A 21442-nucleotide genomic window follows, 5' to 3' on the forward strand; every position below is an offset into this window, starting at 1 on the left:
CCTCTATCATATTTATCCCATTGCTTCCAGAAAGTCATCCGCATCACAAGTTCTATTCTTAATCTCATTTCTTGTTTATTTGGCCTGCTAGTCTCTCTGCATATTTCTCTCTCAAAAATCAGCTTATTTGCTGTTACTTCACAGCTGACCTAGTGATCAAAGGTGTAGTATAAACTTCAATATCCCATTCCCTTGGATTTGCCATCTGTATTAGTCAAGGGTGATTCCAGAGCACATTTGACATTTATTTTTTAAGTAGAAAGAACACTTTTTGGAATGCTATTTCTTTGTGGCAAGGAAACCATTGCTTATTCTGCCATTACACTCTAAAGTTTCAGTATATATTTGAAAAGGTGTTAGGTTCTACAGTGTGATCAGAGCAAGTTCTGGAGCAGATGCATACAGACAACATATTAAAATGAACTCAGACAGAGCCCAGATTTATAGCTCTTTACACTGCTGTATATGAATTTGAGATTCTTATATTTCTCAGAAGGTCAGGAGGGTTATTGTAATACGACCAATTACCTCAGAGCTTTTCATTGCTGTGTTTTTTAAATTTCAGAACAAAATTATTTTGAAATTATCTTAACAATCATCACTATTTTAAGAAATGGTAATACTACTTTTTACAAGAGTAAAACCACAGCATTGAGATATTAAATGTTCCTACAAGTATTATTGAGAAATTTGGAAAAATTGACACATTTACTAAAAAACTATTGGTATCTCAGGGTCTGCCTTAAATTTTTTCACTTTTCCAAAGAGACTAGAGAAGAGATGTGAGTTGAGGGAAAATTTTTTTTTCAGACATTTGGGTTGCTGTCTTGTGGCAGCAACTGTCAAAGCACTATTTTATCATGCTATTTTGTTCAGAGAAAAATATTTTGTGATCAAGGTCACCTTTCCATCTTTCCATAAAAGTCATTCAGTAGTTAACTTTATTTCTTGACCTCTTTCCCCTTTGTCTATCCCTAGCTTTTGAGACTGGTCGCACTGTTCTCCAACAGTTTCACTCCTAGTATGCTCCAAGCTTCATGTGGAAGTTGAAGGCCATGGTAATTTCACAGCACTCAACAGTAGTTGGCTGTGATTGCAAACTTGGTATAATTCTCAAGGATAATCTTGCTTTCTGAGCTTCCAGTATTTATATATGCTTCACAATGTGACAGACACCCACCCCCTATCATCACTACAGCTTTATTGAGTCTCTCCAAAGCAATTACCCAATATATGGTTATTTTGCACCCACATAAAATTAGGAATTTTTGTTAGGAAGTTTTGTTAAAGTATTAGCATTCACATACTAGAAACATCCTTTTTGCCTGCTACAGCTTTATGAGACTAGTCTCATTGCTCTGCATTTTGTTGGCTCATGCTGGCTTTCACCATTTCCCTTTGCTTCTCTTCTAAATGAGGATTTTTTATTTAGGACCCCACTTTCTGATGGCTTTCCAAGAAAAATCCTCTTGCATATGGAAAACTCCTTCTTTGGCCAGTTCATCATCAGAAATACGGAGGGGTAAATATACATGCAGCCATGAAAATCACTTGCTCATCTACTCGTCAAAAATTTATAGTCCTAATATATTGGGGAGTAATGACATAGGCAAACTAACCTGCAAAGTGAAAAAAGTGCTTCCAAGAGGAATGACACCTGAGAACTCAGACATACCTGGAAAAACCGTGAGTTTGGTTCCAGCTCCAAATATCAGTTTGCCATAATTCACATTATTGCACTGTGACATTATGCTTTGCAAAAAGGTGCCTTGGTATGCACATGTGCTGAATTGACACCTGAGAACATGGCAATGCAAGAGCTTACTGAAATAATATAACCAATGTTATGAGCCACCTCCTTGGCACATGTAGTGGAATAAACATGTCCTTGAACCACATTCCTCTGCCTGCTTGATCATTCCTGACACTCACTAGTCTAGATACTATCCACTACCTAATTAGTAATCTGTTTATTCTTTCCTCTGCCTCCACACAACAGCAGCATCTCAATCATAGACAACTTTTCAGATAGTGTTTAGAAGCTTTCTGACCACTGCTGCTGAGTCACCAGACTGTGGAGGAGGTGTGCAACTACCAAATATGAGATTGTATCATGTCCCAAAGTCTGCACAGTGGTTAAGCTCACAACAGAAGTCTCCCTTCCAGCTTCTCCAGAACAAGGTCTTCCACAGCACCACAGATTCAGCAATGATGTTTAAACAGTGGCACACAAACAAGTACACACTCTGTAAGTGCAATGAATAATTAATTCTTCCATTTTCCAGAGCCACAGAAAACTGAGTTGCCCTAGATAGCAGAAGACCCCAAATAATATGAGAAGAGCTGACAAGAATAATGCAGAAAAATCAAATAACAGAACCTGAAATCAGGCCATGCATTCACAGAAGTTTGCATCTGAGCTAATAAAAAAAAAAAAGAAACAACAATAACAAAAACTCCACCAACCCCTCCTCCTTGCCCCGAACAACCAAACAACAAACTGAAACCAGTTGGAGTCAAACTTGTATAATTTAGCCAAGAGTGTCCAACTACATCCTTGCAATTTTCACAGCTGGCTAGTTTTGCATGATAAAAACTGGCTTAACATGTTGGAAGCCCTACATACCAAGTCATATATAACTGCAAAAATACATTCACACAAAACCAGAGATCAGGGCACACTGCATTGACATCTCACATCCTTCCTTAAATTCAATCCATTAAAGACCCCTGACCCTGAAAAGAATGAGATTGTAGTTAATTCATTAGTTAATAAGCATACAAAATCCAAGTACCAGTGACACCTCTCTGTCATTCTTTATGCAAAGCCTAAACTGCAATTCAGTTTGCTTTCAGTTCCAAAGAGAAAATGGGATTTAATGTCTGAGAAAGCAGAGAAAACATCTACGCTACAGGTGATGTAGTCACAATTCCATTCACCATCTTCCAAACAGGAAAAAAAAAAAAAATTCCTTTTGGCAGCCTTCCAAGCATGCTTTACTTTTCTTAACTGCTATTTCTTTTTAGAAGTTAAAATCTATAAAAGAATCTAGAATTGTGGCTGAAAATTTAATTGAAATTTAATTAATGAAGTAGTGAAAATTTTACTTAGGGGAAATGCCCCCTTATAGTTACTGACCAATTTTTTTCTTAATTTTATTCCCAATGAAGGAAAGAGACCACAGACCTGGTCTCCTGTTCTACAATATTCAGCAAATACTCTAATAACCAAGAGATCTCTCTTTCTACTTTTTGAAAATAGTCTCCTTCTGAATTGCATGTCATTACTCTCCTAGCAAAAGTTTAACTTGGTTTTGGGTGAACTGGATTTTTCCACCAAGCAACTGAATGTGTCAGAATGTCAGAAATCTTACTTGGTTTTACTCTGAGCCTGGTTCCATATCCAAGTGTAAGTAGGTTATTCGTAGACACTGTGTAGTTTCCCATATCAAAAACCTTTGTACCCTCCTACCTGCCTCAATCCCTCTAAATAAACTGTTCTCAAGGAAATCCTTCAATTTCTCCACACACACATTACGTCTCACCTCCATGTCTCTTGCTCCAAACACTATAGGTTCCTTAATACCACAAGGAAGAGCCACAAGGCAAATCCCTTTCCTCCTCCATCCTTGACACATCCAAACCTGCACCACTCAGGAAAGACCATTTAATTATTTCACATTCTTGCAATTCATTTACTTGTGTTCACTGTTCCCTTGCTCCCTTTCTCCAGGATGGATGCCTTTCTGGATCACACTGGTTAGTCTAACACTTCTGTGCAGAGACGACTAAAACCAACCCAAATTGCTTCACAGAGCTACTACACTGCTATTTTTGCAGCTAGAGTACAGTGTCATTTCTACTGAGGCCACCATGACTCAGAAAAGAGCTCACCTGGGGCAATGAGAAGTTTGGTTCCACTCCCCCATGTGAATTTTCCCCAGCCTCCAGTGCTAGCACCATGGGACAGATCTTTACAAAATGCCATCTTTGGGCTAGGAGGGGCAGCACAAAGGTGACAGTGCTTCCCACTGCAACTTGGCAGGACCACCTTTGGACCTATGGGTATAAAACCCATTTGTGAGAAATGCTGCTTCTCTCGAGCAAAGTCAGTCCTGCAGATAACCAGGCAACATGTGGACTGAAGAGCCACAGACCCAGAAGAAGAGATGCCAGAAAGCCCACTGATCACTGGGCTGGGAATCAGCCTGATCTGATCAAATAAACAGAAGTTCTCACGGAGTTGGGAAGGGGGGACTGAGAAAACAAGGCACAAAGAAAACCCCCAGCTGGGCAGCAGTTGTACTCACTGGATTTCACAGCCAGGCATGTCCCTGTCCCCAGTGTCAGTTTGTAGCTCCCTGCATTCACACAGTCCTTCACACCCCAGCAAAAACCATCAGCTCTCAGGCCAATTACTCTAGAACTCATCTCAAGGAGACCTGCTCCTTCCCACTGACACCAAGCATTTGAAGTGAGGAATCACAGTAGCCTTGATAAGAACTCTCTTGGGATATCTCATCTGCAGAAGGGATGACAACTGAAATTCTGGTGCAAACACGAGCATGATTAATTTTGTCTTTCTTCAGCAGAGCAAAGGGTAACCCCTCAGGGCTCTGCTAGACAGAGCCACCCACAGCCCACCCCGGTTCTCACAGATATGAATAGCCACAGCACAAAATGTCCATCACCGAGCAAGAGGGTCCAGGACCTGGTATGCTTATGCAAAAGGCAGAGAGCAGGAGCTGGCAGGAGTAAGCAGGAGTGAATTCACAGCCTTGTTGAATCACGGTGTCTTGTTGCTACCAAAAAAGCAGAGCAAAAACCCCACAGGTTGACCCAGTCTCCTGCCACTGGAGTTTTACCAGCTCATGACCACAAAACTGTTCCACCAAATGGAGCAGGAAAAAGTTTTAAACATACTGGGATTTATCCTTAGCTGAGTTCCACCTCCAAAGATGAGCTGGTTGCCATAATTATTCACACAGTGTATGCCTTCACAAAAAAAAACCCCTAAGTCATGTTTGCCCTGCACTAGCTTATTGCTTCCAAAGCTGTGGTTCCCTGGCTGGGCACTTCTTTTACAACAGTTGCAGCTGGTGATCCTTTCAGCTCTGACAGAAATGACCTCTGAGTACATCCTTGTCCCAGGAAGAGAAAAGAGGCAGGATTATGATCACAAGACCTCTCTTAGCCCTAAAAATTTGTTCCTAAAAGCAGAGATCTCCTGCATACATGGCACATCTTCAAAATTTCTTTCTTGGTTCTGGCTCTATGTCATTTACACAAATATACACACACACACACTTACTCCTTCAGCCTGGGTTTTGACCTACCAGGTTTCATCATCAGCCGTGTCCCACTCCCAAAGGCAAATTTCCTGGTGGAATCACACTGTGACGCATCCACTAACAAAAACCACAGACACTGTAGAAGACAGTATAAGATTCCCCATAGAGATGAAGGGGGAAAACAGATGTCACCATTGTCACATGCCTCTGATTCCCAATAGGCATATTTTTCTAGTTAAACTCCTCTTCCTTCTCCAGGTGAAAACAATCATGAAATGCATGAAGTGGGAAGTCCAAAAACCTGCCCAGATGCACAGATGAGAAAAGTGTCACCCCAGTGACAGGGGGTTTTATGCCACCCTGTAGCACCTCTGCAGCTTCCAGAGCTGTTAAAGCAGAGACAGAAGTAGGCTGGCAAATGGATATGGAGTCTCAATGCATGCAGCACACGTCCTCATCTAAGTATAGAATGAAGGGAGAATCCCTCATTCAGGTTAACCTGGACATTGTAAAATACCTCAGGAAGGCAAAGCAATGGAACACACCTAAAGCAAGATCTTGGGGCTTCTGGAGAATTCCATCAGTCAGTTTGCAAACTTTTCACAGCTAAATAAGAAACTCTCAGAAACTCCTCTCATGGTTTACATCATCTGCATTAAATGAAACAGCACCTATCTTCTCCCTCCCATCTGTAATGTGATTCAGATATAAGTACATCTACAGTGCTCCAGTGGATTTTTGATAGACAACACAAAAGAAAGCTTCACACTTACTGGGTTGGATGGACAGTCTGGTTCCTGAGCCAAAGGTCAGCTTGTCATAGCCAGAGCCATAATCCCACAGCATTTCCTCCCATAATAAAAACCCCAGCAAAGGACTTCAGAAGCAGCACCTCTCCTCAAGCCTTTGCCCAGCCATGGCAAGGCTAGGGAAACACAAATCCTCCTTTCCTTGCTGCTGAACCCTGATTTCTCTTTTGGTCTTAAGCTGCCTAAAAGTGGGAATGCAGCAAGAGGAGACACCATGAAGTGGAGGAGCTGGGGAAGAAAACGTACTTGACAGAACGTGTAACTTTGACCCTGGACCAAACTGGAGTTTTCCTGTGTTGGTATTCACACAGTGGTATACACTTCATCAAGAACCCAAGGCTCTGTCTGATTCTCACCCCATTTGCTCTCCTTTTGAGGAGAGGGATGAGTCCATTGAACAGGAGACAGTGTTTGCTCTGGGAACTGCAACAACACGAGGAGGTGTCCTGGTTTTGGCTGGGATGGATAAAAACTCTGGAATGACTTTTTCAGGCTGCTTGGAGAATACCAGTTTTTCACTGCCACCAGCATTTTCAGGAGCAATGTCAGCCCTACAAATGACCTTATAGAAAAAGCTATGTCAATGTTCTCTGATGCAACTGGCTCATAAACAGAGCTGATACCTAGAACATGGGGAAATCTGTTCCTGGAACTGTGTCTTGGGAAAAGTTGCTCTTCCAAGTTGGACTTTTGTGCGTGTCTCAGAGACTTCCCTTGTGGCTTACCTACTTTGCATTGAATGAAAGAGTGCTTATCTTCTCCTTCCCATCTGTAATGTGACCCAGACACACAGGTATGTCTACAACAGGGTACTATGGTGGACACCCAAGGATAAGGGACAGAGGACACAGAGGAAAACTGCACACTCACTAGGCTGGACAAACAATCTGGTCCCTGAGCCGAAGGTCAGCTTGTTGTAGCCATACTCACACAGCATTTCCTCCCTTAACAAAAAGCCCAGCAAGCCACTTCGGAAGCAGCATCTCTCCTCAAGCCTTTGCCCAGCTGTGTCAAGGTAATGGAAACACAAATCCTTCGTGCCTTGCAAATGACCGTCAGACTTCTTGTTTTGGTCTTAAGCTGCCTAAAAGTGGGAATGCAGCCAGAGGAATCAGTAGGGGAAGAAAACGTACTTGGCAGAACATGTAGGTTTGTCCCTGGCCCAAACTGGAGTTTTTCCAAGGCATTGTTCACACAGTGCTACACAGCCTAACAAGAACCCAAGGTGCAGTCTTCTCACTTACATGCTCTGGTCTCTTTTTGTCTTAAGGGTGGTGAGCCCCTTTTATATCATTTGCCTTGTGAACTGCAATACCAAGGGGAGGGAAAAGTAAAACCACACTTTCTCACGCTGCTGTTGAGAATACCCAACGTTGACTGACACAGGGACATTTCAGGACAGACTGCCAAAATAAATTGGCTTATATTGCAGAAGGAAAAAAGCACTAAAAACATTTAATATCAGAACCTGAAATCAGGCCACGCATTCATAGAAGTTTGCATCTGAGATAGTATATGGGAAAACAACAGCAACAACGAAATTTCCTTGATAATACCAGAAACAGAAGGGACAATTCAATTTGCTCTCAATCCCAAAGACAAAGGAGGATTTAATTTCTGAGAAAGCAGAGATAATATCTAAGCCATAATTCTTTTCACCCTCTTCCAATGAGAGAAAAAAAAAAAATGGTTAGGTATTCTTCTAAGAACTTTTTACTTTTCTTAACTACTTTTTCTTCTTTATAATTAAAAATCTCCAAAAGTGTCTACAATTCTCTCTGAAAACTTCCCTGAGATTTAATCAATGAATAGTTAAAATTCTACTTGAGGTTTCTGATTCAAATATTCAGGAAAGTTTATTTGGCATGAGTATATGTGCACAATTTTTAAAGGAGGAAAGATTTGGGGTTTTTTATATTGCATTGTGTATCTCCAAATCCAAGTTGCTATCAGTTGGGATCAATTTTATTCTTTATGATTTTATTCCCAATGAAAGGAAGAAAAACCACAGACCTGGTCTCCTGTTCTACAATATTCAGCAAATACTCTAATAACCAAGAGATCTCTCTTTCTACTTTTTGAAAATAGTCTCCTTCTGAATTGCATGTCATTACTCTCCTAGCAAAAGTTTAACTTGGTTTTGGGTGAACTGGATTTTTCCACCAAGCAACTGAATGTGTCAGAAATCTTACTTGGTTTTATTCTGAGCCTGGTTCCATATCCAAGTGTAAGTAGGTAGTTATTCATAGACACTGTGTGGTTTCCCATATCAAAAACCTTTGTACCCTCCTACCTGCCTCAATCCCTCTAAATAACTGTTCTCAAGGAAATCCTTCAATTTCTCCACACACACATTACGTCTCACCTCCCTTGCTTATTCTCCTCCAAACACTATAGGTTCCTTAATACCACAAGGAAGAGCCACAAGGCAAATCCCTTTCCTCCTCCATCCTTGACACACCCAAACCTGCACCACAGAATCACAGAATCACAGGATCCTAGGGGTTGGAAGAGACCTCAAAAGATCATCTAGCCCACCCCCCCTGCCAGAGCAGGGTCACCCAGAGCACATCACACAGGAACGTGTCCAGGCGGGTTTGAATGTCTCCAGTGAAAGAGACTCCACAACCTTTCTGGGCACCCTGTTCCAGTGCTCTGTCACTCTCACAGTAAAAAAGTTTTTTCTGACATTCACATTCAACCTCCTATGCTCCAGTCTGCATCCTTTTCCTATCACTGGTCATCACTGAAAAAAGCTTGGCTCCATCTTCCTGACACTCACCCTTTACATATTTGTAAACATTGATGAGGTCACCCCTCAGTCTCCTTTTCTCCAAGCTAGAGACCCAACTCCCTCAGCCTTTCCTCATAAGGGACATGTTCCACTCCCTTAATCATCTTAATCACCACTCAGTAAAGACCATTTAATTTTATTTCACATCTTTCTTCTTGCATTTCACTTACTTGTGTTCACTTTCCCCAGGATGGATGCTTTTCTGCTGCACATTGGCTAAATTGGCATCTGCAGAACCACTAGATAGCTATGGCTGTCACTGAGAGTCAGCTACTATCTGAAAATGAAGACTTTCTTCTTGGTCTGTGGGATTGAGATAATTGTTAGACCTATGGATGCAAACCCAGCTCTTGAAGACCACTGCTTCTGCCCTGAGCCAAAGCCCCTCTTGGAGAGAAGCAGGTGACATGAAATCCCATAAACCATGAAGAAAGATACTGGACAGCTCACTAGACAGTGTGTAGCTTTACCTCACATGTAAGGCGACTACAGGAAATTGGCAGCACTTACTAGGCAGAACCTGAAGATGTGTCCCTCTGCCAAGTGTGAGCTTGTCAAAGTTCACACAGTGTTTTCACCTCAAAAAGAACACAAGCTCATATTTGCCCTTACCTGCACACGGCTTCCATAGGTGAATTTGTTTCTATAGGTATTCACACAGTAAATGTCTGCAAAGGAAAACCCCTTTTTTGTCCTCCTGTCACTCCCTACATTCCTGCTTGGCATTTGTCTTTCTCTACCCAGCTAAAGTCCTTGGCAACTTTAACTTAGATTTCCTTTGAAGATGTTCCTTGTTGATGGTCTCTTTCTGTTTTGACAGAGATGATCACTGACTGCAAGTTTTGTCTTTCATTCATGCAGGGAAATGCTCAAGAATTAATAGTAGAATTCCTCTTTCAGCATTAGATCAACATTAAAAGCAGGGATACCGCCCTGGACCTTCCTGCACATAGTGCCAATCTTCAAAATACCCTTCTTGATTCCCCAAAGAGGCTTTGCTTGTTCAGAACTCTTTCAGAGACAACCCAGCCTCTTTTGTCAAGGAGTGAAAACCTGAGTGGAGACCTGTCTGTAGCCAGAAACAGGATCAGCATATTAAAAGATAAGTCCATTTTTTCCATCAGAGACAAACCTGCAGCTTCTGAGAATTAATGAGGACAAACTTCTGGGTAATGGAAATAAAAGGACAGTGAGTGTCCTTAGAGGTCTGGCAGATTTCTGGGAACATGTAGTAGTGATAAAAATTAATATTTGGAGTCAGACTCCTCTATCCAGTTGTAGAAAGATATAACCCAGTGTTTTTCTTATTCTTTTTGGGAAAAATAAACATCCAGCATACAGTCCGTTGGGATGGATGCTCTCTGTCCTCTCACAAGGACAATTAACTTCAATAGAGGCTGAAATGAAGCATTTATCTCTCAGTGACACACAAAGGAGAGCCCAGCCCTCCACGCAGGTGTTTAGCTTTAAAATTATTTCCTTTTTCCCTGATATAAGGACAGCCTTGAACTTAATTGCTCAAAGAAGGAAAGAACAATGGAATTTTAATGGCTGTTTCATAGAAAGGGAAATGAGCCTTTCCTGCCCTTAATCCTCCAGGCTGCATTTCAGCCTACCTGCTTTCACCATCAGTTGTGTCCTGCTTCCAAAGCTGACTTTCCAGTCACCTGAATTCACACAGTGAAACATCCACCAGCAAAAACCACACACAACTTTTAGCCCAGACAAGTATATGCATTTTTCAATAGAGATCAAGGGGGAAAACAGATGTCACCCTTGTTGCATACCTTTGACTTCCAATTAGGATGTCTTTCTAGTTGCATGTCTTTGATCTTTCTGTAGAAATGCAGATAGAAATAATTCTGAAATGCATGAAGTAGAAAATCAAGCCTCTTACCCTGTAGGACATTTTTTAAGTGGCATAATTTTTGCCATAGTTAGGAGTACGGGATATCAGCCTTACTGATAGAACATCAGAATATCAGCCTTGGTGATATTTGTTTTAAGATGTATCTGATTTCATAACTAGTTTTGTTCCTGTCCCAAAGGTGAGGATTCAGTTCCCAAAGGAAGACTCAGTTGTGCCACAGAAATAAGCCTCCATACAAAAACAGCAAATGAGAGAAGCCTCATCCTTTAAAACCCAAAACACACTGTTGGACATATTGAAGTGAGATGAAATTTCCACCATTTCTTTAAACAACTAACATAGCTGTTCCTGAAACTTCTCATGGACATAAGAGATTAGACAGATATGCCAGATAGTCAATCTCAGAAGATAAGCAAGGGACCAGACTCTTAAGAGAAAGAAATCAAGAAAAAATAAACAGAAGGAAATTCCTAGAGAAAACCAATTTAAGTTCCTGATTTTTCTTGATTATTTAGTTGGCAATGAACTCAGTAAGGGATCCTGTCGCAAGCCTAACCTAAGATCCAAGCCTAAGTTTCAAATACCAGTTTCACCTAACATTTTCAGCAAGCAAAAGTTATTACTGAAAACTAATTTCAAATATATTTCCCTGTAGGAATGCTTCTCCTGGCATGGTGCTTGAACAACACAAAGGTCGTTCACTGATTTTAGCAGAAAAATATAAATTCCCTATCTGTTCCAATCACATCTACATGACAGAGAAGTTAAAAGTGAATTGTTCAGAATGTGCTCCTCTTCCCCCTGCCTTCTTTCTTGTGTATTTTACAGAGGCTCTTCCACCTGCATTTTAAGGAAGATCTGACAAAAAACCTGAAGTACTCTTTCCTAACCACAGTAGTGAAGAGATACCTACTTCTTATTGCTGCCCTCTTTACCCTAAATGTTTCAGTCACACTTTCAGCCCTAGAAGCAGTAGATACAGAGAAGATTCCATTCCCAGGATCATTATGTACAACCAATTCCAAGCATCAGGTTCTTCAGTATTTCTGAAGATTCTTTCATCATCATGCACTTACATGGTTTAACGCTGAGCCTTGTTCCTTTGCCAAACTGCAATTTGCTATAACTGGTTCCTGAATTCACACATCATCCAACTCCTTTGCAAAAACCTTTTCTGCTCTGCAATTGTACATAAAACAAGGAAACACTTGATGATTTCTGGACAGGACTTAATCAAGATGGCTCCATTCCAGACTTACTCAAGCTGGCAAGAAAATCTAGGCATAATTTTGAAATGTCATTAAAAAAACATTTCTCATAGAATATGAGCTACCCGGACAGGAAAATTTTTACACCCTAAATACAAACCTTCAATCTTTGTTCCTCCCTAAGAGTTCAGATCTTATATACAAACTAAAATATAGGGAGGGAGAAAGAGAACTTGCCCTTGCAGTCAAATAATTAACCGTGCTTCTAATCAATATGGGTAATTAATATGCACAATTCTGCTATTTATTGCATATACTATGCCATCCCATATATATTTAAGTGGGTGCAGTAATGAAGGTATCATTAATGCCACCCCATGCAATACTCCTTTTCAGGAGGAAAAGTATACTGTCCTTCATCAGGGCATAAATCACTCCCTGCAAGTGGATCAAGTGGAGCCCCTAGCTCAATTAACCTACATGTTGTGTTTCTCACTAGCATTTTCTATGTACAGCTTTTCATGAACAGCACCTTCCCCTCCCTCCTGCCCCAGTACTTTCTACCCTTTGGAAAAGAGAAATGCTTGTCACAGAATCCTGTAGAACCACAATTTCTCACCTATGAACCTAAGGTAAGATCTGTCAGGAATACTGATCTGATCACAAAGCCAGAATCAGAACTTACTAATATTATTTAGCCTGACCACTACATAACACAGGCAGGAAAATTAAGTGTAAGATTGCTGCAGTATTTGAGATTGTCACAGCAGATGAACAGTGATCTACAAATAGGCATAATGAAGCAACAACTTGAGCTGGATACATATCCAAAATAGCTTTGGAAAACTTCAGATATTTTTTGCTTTAAACCAGAGAAGTGAAACTTGCCCTTCAAACTATATTTTCATGTCCTTCAGTAAATTTGATCACTTTACCCCCTGGCCTTTGACCAGCTTCCAAAAGAACACCTTAGGAAGTTGTATTTCTTACATGAAAAATACACTCACTAGAATGAACTCCTTAACACCACTGAGTGTGAGTGAGTATTTGTCTTATTATTTATATTCAGCTTTCAATTTCTCTCCCTTACACTTTTTATCTTCAAAGCCAGATCTCCATGTCTTAAAGAATACAAAAAGAAACAGATAAAAAACCTGAGTGTTGTTAACCAGACTACACTTGGTGCCACAACTGTATTCCCTGTCCAAATATCTGATTTCTTCCTCCTATAGTTTCACTGCCTGACAGTCTTCAACAAAAAGCAACTCTGAAATTTGAATTTAAGAATCTCTTGGCTAAAAACATCCTGGTAAGTCCCAGGACTTGACTATAAAGAAAAAGCTGTGCCTTTCATAGAAGAAAATTTGAAAAAAACAACCAACCTAGTCATATATATAAAAATATTTTATATGAAATGCCATCTGATTTTTTTCCTATTCTCCTCAGCTATTTTCTTTAAACTCCTCTACAAAATGCCTAATTGAAATTGTAAGAGCAGAATAGAATTTAACAGAAAATTGAAATTAGCCTGTCTGATTTATACTACTGCACACTTCTAGGATGAATCTGAATTCATCTGATGAGTGTCCATGTGCTCTGGAAGAAGACAACTCAGACAAAAGCACAAGAACATTTCTGTGTCCAGCTCTGCTGAGGACACAGGACTCACACTGAATGGACTCTTACTGGCCCTGGGATGGGCTGAAACACTATCGTCTGAGATCACTGTTATTACTTAAAGACTTACTTGGAATTACAAACAGGTGAGTTCCTCCACCAAAAGTGTACTTTCCATAACCACTACCTACACGGTGACAAGGAGCTTTACATGAACCGTTACAGGAAGAATTCAAGAGATTCGCAGTCACCACTGCAATTAATCACTGCCTTTCTAAAATCTCTAGTACCAGTATGAAGCAAAATGTCTTGCTGTGTGGATACATTTATTTTTGTTGGCTAGAAATTTGTTAAACCAAATATTTTCACAAATGACATCAATACCATCCACATCAGTATACCTTTTGTGTCTATAAAAGCAAAGAAGTTTTACATTTCACTACTTTTCAGTTTAATCTATTTCAGATGAACCATGGACACAAAAAAGAGGACAGTATTTAGCATTGCAACATTTATTTCCAACCATTATTTTGTCAACATACTATTTAAAAGAATAAAGAAGGTTCATCTGAATCATTCCATACCACTGCCCTTGTAAGACAGTACATTTGGGAAGGCCATGGGGTTGACATAATAAAAATTGATATTGAAAGGTTTTTCAGCCTTATAGATACTCATCAGAATGAAGATTCCCTAAAGCTTTAAATTCAATGTAAAAAAAAATAATAAGAAAAAGTGCATGGAAGTGTTGTAGAATTGGGTTAATATGAAAAGCTAAACCTTGGATATGGAAGTTAGGCTGTTAATGTTTTTGTATTAAATTATTTAATTCTTACTTACTTGGTTTTACAACAATCCTTGTTCCTTGTCCAAATTTCAATTTCCCAAAGTTTCCTGTATTCGCACAGCTAGCAAATGCTTTACAAAAAACATCCAGAGAAATGTATTCGCCTTCTCTACTCCCCCTTCTTAGCAGAGAAGTTAACTAGATGCAATTGAGAGCATTAAATTATGATATCTGTAGTTTATTACTGGAGGAGACTTATTGCTTAACTAAAGACATTACCCTCAGCCTGTTTTATATAAGTATTTTAGTCATAAACAACAATACTAACATGTTTATTGTAGAAATATGTGTCCTTTTTCTTTCCACTTTAATTTGGAAACTGATTTCATTCATCACAGAGTAATTATTACTCCATACCTATACATCTATTTTCAACTATAAAACCATTTACAAGGCAATTTTTCACTTGGATTCACTTTCATTCCTGAATGTAAATTAACATAGTTGCAGGGTGAATGCAGAACAATAGTGTATATATACAGTGTCAAGGGCTTTAATTAAATTAGTTTTTACTGGTACTTCATTTGTTGGCAAATGTATTATCAGCTCTGGCTTAAAATTTGAGAGATACTTGCTCCCTGTGAACACTGCCAAAACATGCTGCAGCAAATTGCTTCTACTTCTGTTTAAGGACCGTGTCATATCCAATCACACTGGCAAAATATCCTAAGTATTGGACTACTATATGTGATATGAAACCTGCTTTTTGCCCAGCTTTGGAAGGAAATAAACAAAAATAGGTTTTCTAGAAAATACAAAGTTGCTACCCGATCTTGTTGAAGAACTGATATTCTGCCTAAGGACAAAAATCTGTGCATACTCATATTTTCTGACAACTAAAAACACTGGTTGCCAAAACACTAAGAGAAACTATTGCTGAAGCCAAAAACACTAAAAAATGTTTTTCATCAATAGATTTCAGTGATCAGGGACCCCACAGAAAGATATTACTAAGTTATTAGCAACCTTTGACATTCTAGTGGTTTTAAAACCTAAACTATAAGTAAATTAATATTGAAATGTAAGCACTCACATGTCACTCCCCATTTCTGTTCTATAAACTCAGAAAAAAACCAATTACCTAAATCATCATGTAAACTCTATGAGGAACTATTAGTGAACATATGTCTCATATTTGTATGCCTGCAATCCACAGAAACACAGGCACTTGTTTTCTAAAGCCTTTCATATTTCATTATGGCTTTAATGGCTTTAATTTAATGCATGACTCATTTTAGATGCATTTATCTTCCAAATTTAAGCTCTTTATTGCCATCTCCAAAGTTACAGCACAGCAGAGCTTTACAAACTCCTGACCATGGAAAGTTTCAATCCATGACAGACTTTCTACTTCATAAATAGCCTTTCAATTTCTAACTGTGATACTAGTAAAAACCTTCATTTGAAAAGTCTTTTTTTCAGCCTTCACATGGTGCAGAGAAAATGAGACTCTGCACTACATGTTCAAGGATATTGTGTCTTGAGACAGACAAAAATCTGAGCTGCCTAAACTTAGCCTAGTGTTTCAGTTTCCCTCTATAATCAGTAGAAAACCAGGTATTTTTCAAGCACAGTTCTTATCTTGAAAAGAATAACTCTAAAGTAACCAAACCTCAAGAACCAGTGATGAAGACAGAAGCAAAATCAGCTTAGGCTAGCAGATTTCACCTTGAATGCTTTGTATTAAAGGGAGAAAATCTAGACTCACAAGTCTGGCAGTTTTAAGATGAACATTCGCTTATTCTTTATCTGAAATGTGACACATTTGCTAGCTCTGGAAACATAGTTGGAAAGTTTCTCATTAGGGGAAGAAATTATCTTTAAATCACTAATACCAAAGCTCATCACAGTATCCAACAAGCTCCGTTGTTGAGATGTTTATTTCTGGCACTTACTTGGATGAACAGAGAGCCTTGTCCCCTTTCCAAAAGTGAGCTTTTCACAAGCAGCTCTGAAGTTCCAATCTGACAAAGAGCTCAATCAAAAATACTAGCAGTAGCTTTTGATTCAAAGGAGTTTTTTTTTAACTTCGGTGTGTAAACATAGATCTCCCGGAGCGTTTCTTCCCAGGTAAAAAACCTAGTAGAACTTCTCATGACAATTCACTACTGTGAATCCCATGCTTTGGTATCGTATCTCACCAATCCAGCTCATACCTATCACAGAGCAGTTTGTAGTTGCATCCTTCCTGTAAAAGTCAGAATAATTAACTGTAAGCATGAAGATGGATAAGAAAAAGCAAGACGGGAGTGGAGATTTTTCTATAGCATTTCCTTCATTCATCTCAGTTAGTGCTCATTTTATCCTAGTCTGCAACATGGAGGCACCTCCCACCAAAACTATCTAAACTTCATCCAATAGATCTTGAACACAACAATGATATTTCTTCACTTTGTTTTGTTTGTTTTTCAAATGCTCCCCATTCCCTGAACAGCACCAAGCCTTCAGGATTTCTTCCTCTCTAATATGTGAATTTACCCCTGTTATTGCATTCCCAGTTTTGGGAAGAAAAAAACAAAACTAACCAAAACACAAACACTTCCATAACCTTTCTTTATAACTAAAATTCTAGAAAAACACTCTACAGAACAATGCATTCCGACTTTCCCCCTCTATTTTTCATTCTAATAGATGCACAGAGATTACTAGAAACTAGCATTGCAGCCCCAAAATTCAGTATTATCTCCTTCTTGTGTGCACATGACCAGCTACACATCAGTAAGATTGTAAACTTACATGCAGACTAACAGTAGAATATACACTGATAATTCTCTATTCTAACATTTTGTTGGAATGTTTGTTTGTTATTTTTCTTCCACTTGGATTTACCTTCAGAAGAGTCTCCATCCAAAAACTAAGTGGATTTCCAATTTCCAGCACTCCCACTGCAACCTCAAAATGCATCTCAGAACTCAGGTTTAAAAACCTGTGGAAGCCACCCAATTCCAGGCAGCCTTGTACTGCTACTTAATAGTTACTCTGGAATGATCAGGTTTGTTAGGGTTCTTAAGACTTACTTGAATGTACTGTTAAGTTGTTCCTTGACCAAAGATCACATCTTGAAGAAACTTTACAAAAACGTAAGCAGCTTTGCAAAAACCTAAGCTTGAAACTTGCTGAGTTCTCACAGCTTAAGCAAGGAGAATTGCTTGTTTCGGTCTGGTGCAAAACATGCTCTGGTCTTTCAGGCAAATTCGGAGTATTACTTCCAAGATGTCAATCTAGAAAATGTGTCTGAGACAATTAAATGCTTCTTCCTCCACCACTTTCTTTCTCAGAATTCTTTATTAGATTTTCACTGTAAAACTACAAAAGCCCATAATTTTCTGCTTCAATAGACAACTTACAGAGCTGTACCATCTGGTATAGTGTTGTTTACAGTATTAAAGTATGTTAAAAGTAGTCCTAATTGTTCACTTTGCGGGATACTGGATGAGAGCTGCTGAATTACTGAGAACAAGCACAAATTTGATTGTGTTTTCTTAGTTCAGCTGTAAACCAACAGACATGATGGAGATATTTTTCCCCATTTGGACTTGCAAAAAGCACACACAAAAAGTACATGCAAACATGTCCACTTCCAAATATGCATCTTGATATGAACCATTCAATGACATGTCACCATGAAAATATTTACACAATGGCCAACTTGCACACTATTTTAACTATTCAGTACTAAAGAAGGTTCCAGGAAATGGTCTACTATTATGCTTTGTTAGTTGTGGGATACTACAAATCTACACCCAAACCTCACCAATTTTGCTAAAGGATCTTCAGAGCCACAAAATGCTTACTGCAACGCTATAGTACTTCAGCTAATATCTTGAAAGCATTACACTTTTACTGAAGTTTGGTATTCACTTTTTGTTCTTTCCTATACAGCTATGTCTTCATTATAATTCTAATTAAGTGGCTTAGGCTCCAGACTGGTTGACATCCAAGCCCTATTCTGCACATGCTCTGTCCTTCCTATCGAGCGAAACTCCTTCTCATAAGACACAGAAGCAGTCGTATCACTGGTCCGCTCCTGCTTTATGAACAGTTGTATGGTCCCCACTACTATGGGGCTTCCTTCTGCATGATGAAGTCAGAACAAATGACTCTAAGTAAGCAGCAGGATTTATTCAAACCTGTCCCATTCTTGAAGGGAATTAATCTCTCCTACACACGAGACATGATTATAGAAGTGAAAGGAAACCATTACAAAATCTTTTTATATTTCTTTTCTACAGCTTTTCAATTGTAGAACAAAGAAGCTGAAGCAAATCTGCACTTATTCTATGGAATCATGCACTTACCACATAATTACAGCAATTGAGTGTACTCTTAGAGACAGTATGAAAAAAGTGCACAGCCTTCATATTGTGGTCAGTAACATATTGTGTCTATTAACTGTTGACCCAACATCAAGGAGTTTGGTCTATTCTAACATAGGTAAGTTTTTGCTAAGGGAAAAAGAGCTTGTAGCCCCAGTCTCATTCTTTTCAAGACCTCACTTTTTAACTGGTAGAATGGCCTTTCATATCCACCTGTACTGCTATATCTTCTGCTCTTACCAGGATTTACTTTCAGCCTAGTTTCAGTTCCAAGAGTTATTATCCAGCTATCCTTCTTCACACACTAGCTAACAGCTTTACAAGAACACTCTCCAAGGGTAATGCCCACTGTAGTTTCCTATTTTTACCATCTTTTTTCATTGAAAATTAAACACTTAGTGCCCTTTCCAGGGTTGCTCCAGTCCCAGATACGAACATCTTTTTCCTTCTCTTTCAGCCCATTACAAAAAAAAAATGTTTTTCCTTTTGGTCCTCTTTGTGCTTTACTCTTGCCAACTATAAGACATGTAATGTTATATAAAATAACATATTCCATTTTGTACGCTAATCTTTCCATTTAGTATTACAATGCAATTTCTTTTCAATATTTTTTAACACAGAGCTACAATATCTGTGCAAATTCTTTCCAATGGAAAGGTTAAAAAAATCAGGTTTTATTACCATCTGTAATAAAAAGACAGCCACACAGTCACAGAATTATTGAGGGTGGAAGGGTTCTCTGAAGGTCAATCTGGTCCAAGCAGGGCTCTGCTTAAGAAGGACCACCTAGATGCCCAAGACCATCTCCAGACAGCTTTTTAATGTCTCCAAGCAGGGAGATTCCACAACCTCTCCGGGCAACCTGTGCCAGTGCTTGGTCACCCTTACAGACTTTAAGTATTTCCTGATACTCAGATGGAGTATCTTGTGTTTCAGTTTGTGCCCGCTGCTTCCCATCCTGACACTGGGCACCATGCTTGCATTTAGTGTTTTCTAATGGCATTCTCCAAATTGCTAAGAACTAGTCTTGTAGTGCAGAGAGATTCCTAAACTGATCTAGCTTGAGATATTCCATACATTCACAAGAATGAACATTTCTGCTTCTAGACTTTCTTGCACTGACTTTCAGACATATTCCCTTCTGAAAGACTTGCTTTGAGTAGGCTACACCAGTGCTATGCAGCAGTTGAGAACTTCACATGAGATTATGGGGACTGTGGCCCCTCAGAAAACTATTGAGTGCTCTTTTCAGCTCGGATAAGTGACAAGCCTCACTTGGCTTCACTGGAGTGCTCCTTCTTGACTGTGTACACCTCTCTAAGTATAGTTTCTCCAGATTCCGCTCTCAATTCAATTCTGCTTAACTCATGAATAATAAACTTTTTTTTAATTGCTGATATACAGAAGAGAAGCATTGTAGTATTTTAATGCAAATTTTTACTTTCTCAAATATAACTTCAAACTCCCCCCAGAGGACAAACCACCCTACTCTGTGTTTCTGTCTGTAAACAGACAGCAACTTTCAAATCTTTTCTAATGTGAGACTGGACTGGAAACCATCATCAGCTTGTCCAGAATGCAGGCTTGAATTTACAGAATAATGTCAAACTGAAAACAGACGATTTAGTAGTAAGGATATCAGCTAATATTGGCCTTGAAAAATGATACACAGGTGGCTAATTTAATTTTATGTGAAATTAGGTTCAATTAAAAGCACAGGGGAAAAAAAAAAAAAAAAAAAAATAACAGACAAGCCTTATCTGGATATTTGGCATTAATAGCATAAGTAATAGGAGTCTACCAACAATCACACATATTTATTGATAATTTAGTTCTTTTGATTATTTTAATCTGTAAAAATGTTCAAAAAAAAGCAGGGGAAAAAAAAAAAAAAAAAAAAAGTCTATTTTGTGCATGTCTACCTAGTTGCAGTATTTTTTTCCAATCTTTCTTACCTGGGTGCACTTTCTGTTCTTAATGTCACCTCTGGGAAGATGCTTCATCACTGTAATAGCTTTGAAAGAACCTACTATAAGCATGATTTTACTGATTATCTTCCTTTTACTTCATAAAACTGGCTGCTACATTTGGCAGGGAAGTGACTTGTGCGTTTGTCAACTTGTTCATGTTTGGGAATTTTAAATGGGAGTAAAGTCCTTGGAAATAACATCCTCATATTTATCAAGCTAAAAATAAGCAGCTTACCTGAATGCACTGTTAGATGTACTCCACCCATAAATGTGAGCACCTCGATGAACATACCCACAGCAGCTCAGCCCTTCACAAAAACACCACTTTCATCCTCTCCTAAAATTTAAGACATTTTCATTGCACATTATGAATTTCAACTATTCTTCATCACATAATCTCACTGACAATTTTAATTTAAAGCAATTATATGCAGGGACTAAATATTTAAGGCCATGAAAAAAACATTTAAACAAACAGCATCTCAAAAAACAACCATACCTTTGTCTGCTGAAAAAATGTAATTGACATAATTGTGATGAAATAAATAGTTCTGCAGTAACTCTTCTAAAATAACTGAATATGTGCAGATTTTCTTTAAAGCAAAAATAACACTTATTCTAAAACTTTTCTTTTTGTCACAAATGTAATATTTCTCTCTGTGTCACACTCCATAGAGAAGAAAAACTATTTGAATGGATATTCAGGATCAGCTGAAAACA

The 21442-nt window shown here is 38.9% G+C and overlaps 1 protein-coding gene across 1 annotated transcript in view; it reads right to left on the reverse strand.

The window, feature by feature from the left end:
* Nucleotides 1-21442, reverse strand: part of LOC104393575 — a 41066-nt gene that overhangs the window by 12798 nt on the left and 6826 nt on the right. The window lies entirely within an intron of this gene.

This window comes from Chaetura pelagica, unplaced genomic scaffold (assembly GCF_000747805.2).
Source record: "Chaetura pelagica isolate M959 unplaced genomic scaffold, ChaPel_1.0 scaffold678, whole genome shotgun sequence".
Lineage (NCBI taxonomy): Eukaryota > Metazoa > Chordata > Aves > Apodiformes > Apodidae > Chaetura > Chaetura pelagica.